Here is an 11,140-nt window from a genome sequence, read left to right on the forward strand (position 1 = left end):
CAGAGCGCCCGGTGACTTTGAGGCCCTGGAGCGGCGTTAACCTTGCGGGGGTCTGGCAGGTCGAGCTGCACTGCGGTACAGCTGGAGGAGGGGAGGAGGAGTCGGGAGGCCGGGTGCCAATCAGCATCACCCCTCCAGGACACGGCTGATAAGGTCAGAACAGGAGGGGGGCTCAAATCAGCGCCATGACGCTGAAAAAACTATTCAAAAAAGGGGGGGATTTAACATGAAATACAGGTGAAGAAGAAACAAAGCCTCATCCTCGGAGCTCCTTCTTTATTTAAACAGCTCAAACTCCCCCCAGAGATCCACTCGGTCTAATTAAGCTGATCACAACTGGGAAATCTGCGCTCTTGATTTCAGGCAGTGGGTACATTTTCGACAAAGCAATTACAGCTTTATGCTGCTGTTGTCTGTGATTTTCTTCTCATTTTGTACAACTAGCAGCACAGAAAACCAGATTTAAAGTGCATTTCATGTCATCCAAACTCATGTTTACAAGACAGATGCTGAATAATTCAACGAATCCACTTCTTAGATGTAAATATGACTCCTTTAAGATGCTTTTTTTAGGTCACTAAGATACAGAAAAACACAGGTTTGCTGTTATTCTACCCAGCAGAGGGCAGTGGTGTAGCGTTAGCTCCCCATTAGTCACCTCATGAAGTGAAAACATTCAGTTTTGATCTCTAAAAACTGCCCCCAAGTACGTTTTGTCCTCCACTAACATTTTTTCATATTCATAAAATCTTTATCCTACATGTTTTAAAGTGGTTTAGCTCCCAGATTAAAGCCTAAGCCTTTCTATTTGAGGAACCAAACTCTGCACTTTCCTCCTGTTTTTCCCCCCCACTAATAATCTCTAATTCATCCACTTTGTGAACTATTTTGGTGACAAAAGGCTGCGATTTTCCGAGCGCCGGTCTTGGCGGAAGCAGAGAAAAGCCTCAGAAGGAGCCAGATCCTTTTAACAATAGCTTACTTGTCTCTGGGCGACTTACGCTGCTCTAAGAATTGGTCCGATTTCTTATTTCACAAGAAGAGCTTCAAGCTGTCGCAACAAATAAGGTGGACAGAATTGAAGAAAAGCATTGTGGGGTAAAATAATCACATTTTCCTGTGAGAGACTGTCAGAGTGAGAGATACAGACACCCTGAGAATATTTATAGACCAACACAGATATGTCCAAAACACCAAAATAGCCGATGGTAACAGGTGTGGAGAAACATGAGGTTTGTTTGCTACTGGAGCAGCCGGTGAAATGTGGCCACATATCTACATGTTTAACTCACAGAGGAAGGAAGGACTCAGTGATCTGCAGCAGAAAACAGGCAAAAAGGAAGCCAGTTTTTAGGACACACTGAGGCCTTTGTCAGGGGCGTCGGCACTCAGAGCAAATTACTATCTACTGACAGCATGTGCAATCACAAGTGAAAGGATGAAACGGAAAAACAACACAGAGTTTCATGGTTTCCTTGGATACAAGAGTTTTTACTGTGATGTTCTGATAAGAATGTTTGGAATGGAGATCCACCCTTAAATGTCACTGAGAGGGACTGAGAGTGATACTGACAGGTTCAAGGTCACTTTATTTTTACCTATGGGAAAATTTGTTTTACAGAAAAAACCACAAAAGCATTCATAGAGTGAAGTTCTCTGCCAAGGATGTTCATTGCCCCGTATGGCATTGTTAGTAATATTGATGATCAGAAATCACTGCAGCATAGAATATGTCCATTTAATATAGATGCACCCACAAACTAAATGACGGATACGGACTTTGTTGAACTTTGCAAACCACCGTTCAAGTTAATTATCAAGTGAATTAATTGTGTGTCATTGTGGCATAAAACATAACGTTATATAATTTAAATAATAGTATGATGCGACCACATAAACGGGAAACTTTGTCCTGTAGCCCCTCAGAGTCAGAAGAAAGATCCAGAACCAAGCAGCAGCCAAGAGCCACAAGTCCAGAGTGGGAGGTAGGATTGTTCACTGAGTGAATATTACTAGAATGAATATAATGAAGAGTCTGGTGTAGACCTGCTCTATATGAGAAGAGCCCTGAGATGCAAGATGATTCAGCGCTACATTAATGAAACTGACCTGACGGCTCTGTAAAAAGTGGAGATTTGTGCTGAGAATTTTGACCATTTTAAAAATGTGATTTAATGTCAGAGGCAGAGCCAGTAGTGATGAGGGGATTACTGCTGTCAGTATGAAGGAACAGGTGAGCTGTGGGAACAGAGTGAACAAGCAAGCATTAGTTCCAATACTTTCTATGCCCAAACAATAGAAGTGACCCATTTTATTTTTATCATTAAAAGACAATGAATACACAAAGCCCACAACTGAAAGGGAATAGGATGAGATAAAAACATTTACTTTCATTACTGATGTTGTCCAGTTTTAATAAAGTTCATGCTACTTTTATAAAACGATGAAAGTGAATAAAGTGTATTTTTGTGATCTGTGTTTGATTTCTCACTTTTTTCCTGTCATCCAGATGTTCAGAGGGAGCTGATGCCACATCTGGTCCAGCCGATGGAAGGTGTTGAAGTTCTCTGACTGAAGATGGTCCTCTCACTGGATTTAAGGTTCAAATGCTCAGGAACAAACTCCACCAATGAGTCAACAGGGAAGCTTTAGGTTTATTAAATGTTGCTATGAAGCATGAAGACTAAAGGATCCAAAATAAGTTGGACTTCTACATAAGAGCTTTAATTATTCTTCATCTACTTCCTGAAAAGTCTGGTCAATAAAAAAGACAAAAACTAATATTTTCAGCTGAACTAAAGATAGACTTTGTGATTTTTCTGCCCACATGTTGTGTTGTTGTAAACTTACTGTTTCAAATAAATAGCCTCCTAACCCCTTGGAAACCAGGATTTGTCCTGTTTTTGTGTCACTCCTCGGCGACCACAGACATGTTTTTGAGCAACACACCATACTATGATGTTTTTACAGTGAAGGTTCTACTATGGAACCAATCTGACATGTTCAGGCGTTCTTTGTGTGAAGACTCAGAGATTTCAGGTATCAGAAGGTGGTTTTCAACTTTCTTTGTTCACTTTCTGCTTCAACTTTAAACTAAATTTCCTTCACTAAGCAAGCCCTCTGGGCTTCCAGTAAGCTGTGTTCCGATTGGCTGTCCAGGTGGCTGCTTGGTGCTATCAGGAACACCTGAGCAGCTCAGTGTCTTCCTACTTTATGACTGCAGTCAAACATTTCCTCTGCTTCTCTTCACTGAACCGGGTTTGGCTCCTCTGCTTTAGTTTGTTCTTTAGGCGTTGGCTTGCAGCTTCCAGCAGTAAAATCCTCCTTAATGTGTTTCTTGGTGAGTTTTAGGGCTTTGTACTGGAAAGTTGTCTTGGTAAATGTGGTTCTTTAGCCAAAGTTAGCACATGGTGCTAATGTGTGCAGTGATTAGTGGATTTGGTGCAGCTGAGTTGTGTCTTTGTCTTGGCTGTAGTGAGTCTTTAGAGGTTTTTGGTCAGACACATTCTGTATTCCTGTTTGTGAACCAACGTCGGTTGTCCAGAAGGTAAGAGTTCCTGTCCTGATTCTCTGTTTAAAGAGCTTCTCTGGTAGGCTGCAGGAGACTTCAGCGTTTGGGTTGTGCTAGTTTGGTTTTTGTACGGTTTCATTTGGACGACTATCTTGAGGCCCCTCCATGTGGTTTAGTGATGTTTTCTGTAACAGTTCTAAAAAGCAACCTGCAGCAGAAGAGACTTTGAGAGTTTTTAGGAAGTTCTGGAGACCAGAGTTTAGAGCAGCACAAACATTTGTCAGCAGTTTGAGCAGGAGAAGGTGAGCTTCAGAGTAGAAATGAGAAGGAAACCTTCTTGACCCATGTGGTGAGGTCCTGTACCAAGAGTTTGAGCAGGTTGTGAAGAGTTTGTAGTTCTTTGGTCTGAAAGCACCAGAAGAGTCAACTCATTGAAGGGGAACTTCTGGTTTTTTTTCAACCTGGGGTCTGTTTTCATTTGTCATTTCATACATGTAAGTGATGGAGAAATGAATTTTCGACATAGCTCCAGTATTTAGCCAGGCCGGCAGCTTCGCAGCTCAGCTAGCAAAAAGTATGGGGCAACTTGCCCCCCTGCGTCAAAGTCCGCCCCATGCTTTTTGCTAGCTGAGCTGCGAAGCTGCCTGCCTGGCTAAATACTGGAGCTATGTCGAAAATTCATTTCTCCATCACTCACATGTATGAAATTACATATGAAAACAGATCCCAGGTTAAAAAAAAAAATCAAAGTTCCCCTTTAAAGGAGAAAACGGGAGATATTGTTGGTTCTTCTGTTCCTCTGCAGTTTCCTCAGACTGAAAATCAAGTTTTTATTTTAAATGATTTACTGTGTGAGCCCGAGAACAAAATAAACTCCCTCCATCCCCTGGACACAACATTTTATTACCATGTTAACCTTTTTTTTAAAAGATGTTTTTGAGTTTGAATCATAGTTTTAGCATAGTTTTTTTTTTTTCTTGTTGCTTGTTTAGTTTTGTCATCTGTGTGAAAGGTGCTAAACAAATAAAATTGAATTGATAAACTGAATAACCAGTGAACTTATGATTGTAACAGAAGTATTTTGTGATTAAAGGGTTTGTATCATTTTTAAGGTTGGGGTTAAACTCTTGACAGAAAAAAGATTAAGGAAATAAACTACATTAAAAAGGCAATTAAATCAAAGGAAAAACATTTAATACAATAAAAATTTACAAAGAAAATTAAACATTAAATACAATTAAATTATAAACAAAAATATTCAATTAGATAATTAAACAGAAGATACAAAATATGTAATTATAAAATTAAACATTTTTAGACAAAAATATGAAACATTAAAGATGAAATATTTTACACAAACATTTAAAAATACAATTAAACAAGAATATTAAACATTTAAAAAATATATAAAACATTTAATTAGGTTATTAAACCTTTAAAAGGACAAAACATTTAATTAAAAATTAAGTCTAATTAGAACTTAAATCTTAAAGACAAAACTTTAAACAGGAATTAAACAATGGAGCATTCAAAAAGAAAATTAAAAAGGAAAATTTTCAAACAAACCGATAAAACATTTGAAAAAACAAACATTAAAAAGACAACATTTCGAAATCAAATCAGACATTAGAAAATGAATAAAATATGAGAAAACAGCAAAACTAAACATTTAAGAATAATCAAACTAAAGACAAAACATTTGAAAAGACACCAGTTAGACTTTAGAAGATCAAATTAAACAGAAAAGACAATAAAATGATCAAAAAAAGCAAAAACAGATAAAGGTCTTAAAGAGTTTTCTAGTCTGAAATGAGAACAAGTTGTTTCTTCAAACATTTCCTCTTTCTATATTCTTGGTTTGACTGTGGACTGATTTACTCCGAACTAATTTCAGAAAACTGCTTTCCAGATAAAGTCTACTAGTAGTTGAAGGCATCGATCAAACTAATGTTACCTTCTGATCTTCACAAACTTTACTGTGGAGTGAAGAGAATCAAAGTTTGTTCAGGATTTCTAAAGAACCCACAGGTGAAGGTCTGAGAAGAACTCAGATGGATGGTCTAAATGTGAAATCAAGACTCATGGTCACAAGTTTTAAGGCTTCTGTTAACCACAAAGTTCAAACTCACAGGCATCTGCTCAGGAACTTCTTGAATTTCAGTCCTCAGACTGTCTCAAAGTTCAAACAAACAGAGATCTACTGTGGAACTAAGAAAATTTCAGCCCTCAGACTGTCTGAAAGCTCAGGTCCTGAGGACTCAGGAGGTCTCGAGGTTTTGGAAAGTCTTGGAACTGAGGATTCAACCCTCCAGCACAAAGGTTGAAGTCCAACCTCCTGAGAAAAACGGTCGAGTCGAGACTCAAGTTAAAAAAAAAGTTCGATAATGGCAAAAAATAGATGAGAAATGTGCAAAAAAAAAGAGGAATTAGTATCTGAGCAAGTTGCTTAGGGGTTAAGAAGAGAGACTACCAAGCAGATGGTAGTAGGTTCAAGGCCTGCCACTGGTGTCTTTCTTTCTTTGTCTAAGTTTTTCGAAAAAATTTAAGACAGATCTGGTCTTGAACCAGCAACCTGCAGCTCTATAAGCAAACCCTTAACTCACTGAGCAACAGATCAGGCAAAAAAATATGATTTCGTCGTCCATTTGACATCGAAGTTTCCAAGTGACCACATGGGTGGAGTCAGGGTGGAGTCTGGGTGGAGAGTAGGAGGGGAGGTGGGTGTCGGCCTCTCCCCTCTACCCCCCCACCTCCCCCGGCTGCCCCCCTCTACTCCTCCACCGCCCACCACACCTTCCCCCGCCCGACGAGTTTTTCGAAAATCCGAGTCTCGACGGGTTTCCCGAGTTTCTGGAGTTTCCACCAGGTCGGAGGCAGAAGAACTTGTCATAAAGAGGTGCTGCAGTCCGCGAGGATGGAGTGATTTTTTTACAGCGACTAGAAGGAAGACGACTAGAAGAGCAGGTTTTTAACCACCATCCCTAAAATCCATGGAGTCGGCTCCAGAGAAATGAAGGAAGGTCAACTTTTATCAGCCTCTATCCAGATGTTCAACTTGATATCTTTACTTTGATATTTTTAGCACCACAAACCTTTAGTATCACACTTTATTATCATTTATTAGGACTTTATTGGAATCCATCAGCAGATTTAGTTTTTGTTGAGAAACTTTATTCTTGTTGTCGTGGGACTGCAGTATTTAAAACTGTTCCTTCTATTTGAGCTCATGTTTATTAGTTTTAATGGAGAAAGTTATTTTAATTGTCGATTAGTCTCTAATAAACCAAATAATAAATTGGATTAGTCAAGAGGTTTAAATTTCTTACTTTGTCATATTTTAAATATGACAAAAAATATAAAAATTAAGCGTCCTGAGACAATTTGACCTGTAATTGGCGTTATATAAACAAAACTGAATTTAAATTGCATGTATCTTGTAATGTTGGAGTAATTCAGTCATATATATTGGAAAACATTTTCTTTGTCCTTCAGTCTGTTGTTTTCTCCAGTAATTCATTTCTTGTTTTGGTTTATAAAATGTCAAACCCAAATATATTCAGTTAACTGTCATAAAAACCAAACAGATTTACATTCATGATGCAGGAATCAGGCAGTTTGTCACTTTTTATCTTAGTTTAGTCAGAAAGATAGTTGATAATGTGTGAATTGTTGCAGCTTGTGAACCATTAAAGGTTTTAATCTTTGGGGTCGAACGTCAAAAAACATTTAGAAACCAACATCAACAAAACACTCAAAGATTTGAACATTATTAAAGGGAAATCCAACTTTTGCATGACAATGTCTAATTAAAGGACATTTATTTCCAACGTAAATGTGTGATATTCGTCCTCTTGAGCTTCTCTTCACATCGTCTTCCACATGGACTGGTTTGGTCAGGAGCATGTGCAACAAACATCTGAAAAACTGCACTTTAACATCAATGAATGACACTGAAGTTTAATCTCTGCATAAACTAGACGAGCCCTCAGTAGATGGCAGAACCACGCCATCTACTGGCGAGTTTCAGTAGATGGCATTAAATACTTGCATATGACTCTGTATCCATTTTGATCATCCTACGTATATCCCTTCCTACTTGATCTGCTGACCTGTAACTCCAGAACTGAGCAGGGGACCTTAGACTGATCTTCAGTGTCAAGTTTGATTATCCTGACTTCAGCACTTGCAGAGATATCGGAGCGTACGTACATACATACATACATACATACGTACTTACCAATAGCACATCAAATGGCTGTGATCATAATTTACATCAATTCTTGTATTCCGGTGTTGCCGACTCTGCTATTTGGTTTGGTAAATTAAGTGCGCCCCCCCAAGAGAAAAATTCACCAGCCGCCACTGGATAGGTCAGTCAGAGTAAAATCTGACAGCCAGAGACATAAAATGAAACTTTAACTGAGAACAGCAGGAGCTCATTTCACCTCAGAGAGCAAGGAGGGAGCCGAGTCCTTGCAGTGAAACATGATAAACACACAAACAACCTGGTTAGACAGACACAACATTCTTTTAAATTCTCTGCTCTGAAGGGCTGCATCGCTGCTACGAGGAAGAGCTGGTGGCAAACACAGCTGGCAGGTCAACAAGGATGAGGGCCGTGAAAAGGCAGCGTGAGAACAAGTGTGGAGAGCTTTTGAAATCCTGAGAGTGAGAGTCGACTCGTGACTGATTGGGGTCAAGGAGGTTGTGTTGTGGCTGGTACAGAGAACGCTGCTTCGAAAGGGACGCTCACGAGCCTGAGAGAAGAGATGGATTCCTGTGCGCAGGTCTCCACAACAGAGAGGTCAGGAGTTTGTTTCTTGACCTGATTGCAAACAGCAGGCAGGTATACGGACATAAAAAAAGGACAGAAGGTCGTAGGCAGCGACCCGACGGAGGGGAAGCTGTCAGGGGAGAAGCTGATTGATCTGCCCGACACAGATTTCAAGAATGTGTCAGGCAGGTGAGGAGAGAGGAGGAAAGCAGATTTAGCCGTAACCTTCTGAAAACCAGAGCAATGTGTGGAGGATTCAGGTGCTGAAAAGAGAGCAGAGAAGATATGAAGAGTTGACTTGATGGTTGAAAGAAAACAAAGAAGTCAGATTTTGCTCGTTTAGTTAATTTATTCAACTATACTGCTGTTCAAAAGTCACTTAGAAATGTCCTTATTTTTGAAAGGAAAATAGTTTTTTTAAATGAAGATAAAATTAATCAGAAATACAGTCTGGACACTGTTAATGTGGTAAATGACTATTCTAGCTGGAAAGCGCTGATTTTTAATGGAATATCTACATAGGGGTACAGAGGAACATTTCCACACAAAACACAAAGGCAGTCTGTCAAAATTTGCTTTGTAGTAAATACAGTTTTACTGGTGTACTTTATTAGCCTAGCCGCGCTAGACCCATGTTCTGAAGGCACAAGGGTCTAGGACCGCTCAACAAGGAGGGAGGCGGGCTAAAAGGTTGTCTTTCAAATCACTCTGCAGCAATTGGGTAGGTATACAACCAATCAGCGCAACGAATAGGCTGACGTAGTTCCTAGAGCGCCGGATTGTGGCTAAGTCTCATTAGCTTCCCAACCAGCGGAGCCAACTGGTATATTAAGGATTTGCCATATCCCGTCGGCAAAAGTCCAAATACGTCTTTCTTCTCAATGAAACACTTCAGTGCCTTCCTTTGTTTATCTTTCAAGTTGAATTTTAGCTTCAAATCTTTAAGGGCTGTGGCCAAAGCTGAGTCGAAAGATAACTGTTTATTGTGCGCCGGTTGTTTCTGTCAGAATCGTCGCGCCTCTGTCGTCACTTCGTTGCGCCCGCCTTCTGACTCTACACTTCATGGTGATTGGTCCGGCCAGTTTTAGGACAATCCAACCTCAAGCCTTATGGAGGGTAACTAGACCCACCCTGGCAGAGAATTAAATTTGTTGCCGTGGGTTGTCTAGGCTAGTACTTTATAGCTCCTATTACGCCTTTTACTCTTCATTCTAAATGGGTCAGATACAAGCAACCTAATACTAAATGTGTCTGTTTACTCATGTACGAAAAACAATTTTTAAACCCAACTGCTGAGTATAAATTCAACTGAACTCTATAAGATTTCTGTATGGGTGCAACTTGTCTTAATGTCTAAAACAGTTTGAGGCCAAGTTTGAATGTGTATTAAGTCGTGTTTTCACTTTCGGTTAAATCAAAGTGTGCTTAAGTGGGGATTCTTTAAATCAGTTTCATACTGCTGTTTGGTATCAACAGCTGCAGCAAAACTACCATGAAAGTGAAAGATGTCAATCCACACCCACAGTCCCGAGAAAAGGTCTAATCATGCAACGTGAAACAGCTGGGCAACAATTAGACTTCCAGATGGAAACAAGGAGTTTTGGGCTTAAACATTTCAGCTGATTTATCCACATAAGAGAAATGCAAGTTCCTGTTAGTGGAAGCTTTAACTCTCTGATTAACTATGCCGTGGTTTGCTTTTAAATCACACACATGACAATATCAGCTGCAGTGTGGCCATATCGTGCATAACAGCTGAAGATAGGCTTTAAATCCTGAAAGCATCTGTCAACTCTTGGCACCGCTGCCTGCAAGAAAACATCAGTCACTCACAGCTTGATTGTCCCTACAGCTTGAACCATGTGTCGGGGATTAATTGAAGAGTTAGGTTCTAAATGGAAATACAGGCCTGCAACACTGGAACGAATGGCTGCTATTAAATATTAAAGCTGGCTACGAAAAAAAAGAGCCAAATCATGGGTTTTATTGAATTTATGACTCGTGTAAAGACGTTTGCTTACAAAGTGGATTTATGAGAAGCAGCTTAATTGAGCAACAAAGACCTGATTAAATACTAGATTGTATGCAAATGTTGAATTTATCAAAAGTTGAGCACAACAGCAAAAAAGATTGTGTAGCACTGAAGAGCTGAAGGTCATCGATGACTCTGTCTGATCAGCACAACAGGCAGCAGTCAGGATTAATGCTGTGAAACATGAAGACGTGAGCACTGAGCCTCTTTAAGTAAAAATGTTCTGCCACATAAAGTATTTAGCCACCCAGACAGGGCAAATCTTTGAAAATCACTGCAATACATGTGTTGGTTATTGGACCGATCATGTAAAATTCAAAAGCAAAAGTGTGTCCGTCTAACTTCGTGCTGTGCAGCGAAGCGTCACTCAAACCCACAGAAGTGTATTTAAATTCTAGTGGAGATCCCAGAGTTTCCAAAGATGCCAATTACTGTGTTTCAGCCTGTATTTTGGAGACATGTGTGAGAAATGATGCACTGAGACATCTGGATTACTCTCACTTGATGGTATGGTGCAGCCAGAAAAGAAATGTCTTGGGTTAAGCTTTTCACTCAGTTTAGATAAAGAGGCCTATCATATATTTATAACATAAATCACAGCTCAAGTCACTCATTTCTGAGAAATGTTGAATTTAAGAAAAGATAATGATGCATTTTTACATAGGGAAGCCTACAATCTTGCCCATTTATACATTTAGGAACTTTAAAATACAGACAGGTGAAAAAGGAAAGAAACTAGAAAGTACTCAGAGAGCACAGCACTCCGCCAAGGCTGCTTAATCGTATCATTTCCGACAGATGAAATCTTTAAAAATTCTGTGGT

The 11,140-nt window shown here is 39.6% G+C and overlaps 1 long non-coding RNA gene across 1 annotated transcript; it reads left to right on the plus strand.

Annotated features, from left to right (window-relative positions):
• Positions 1–1,748: 1,748 nt before the first annotated feature.
• Positions 1,749–2,819, plus strand: LOC127534291 (uncharacterized). The gene is made up of 3 exons (XR_007942310.1): positions 1,749–1,808; positions 1,919–1,985; positions 2,510–2,819. It is a non-coding gene; the product is annotated as an uncharacterized LOC127534291 (long non-coding RNA).
• Positions 2,820–11,140: the final 8,321 nt, after the last annotated feature.

This window comes from Acanthochromis polyacanthus, chromosome 1, assembly GCF_021347895.1.
Source record: "Acanthochromis polyacanthus isolate Apoly-LR-REF ecotype Palm Island chromosome 1, KAUST_Apoly_ChrSc, whole genome shotgun sequence".
NCBI classification, from domain to species: Eukaryota; Metazoa; Chordata; class Actinopteri; family Pomacentridae; genus Acanthochromis; species Acanthochromis polyacanthus.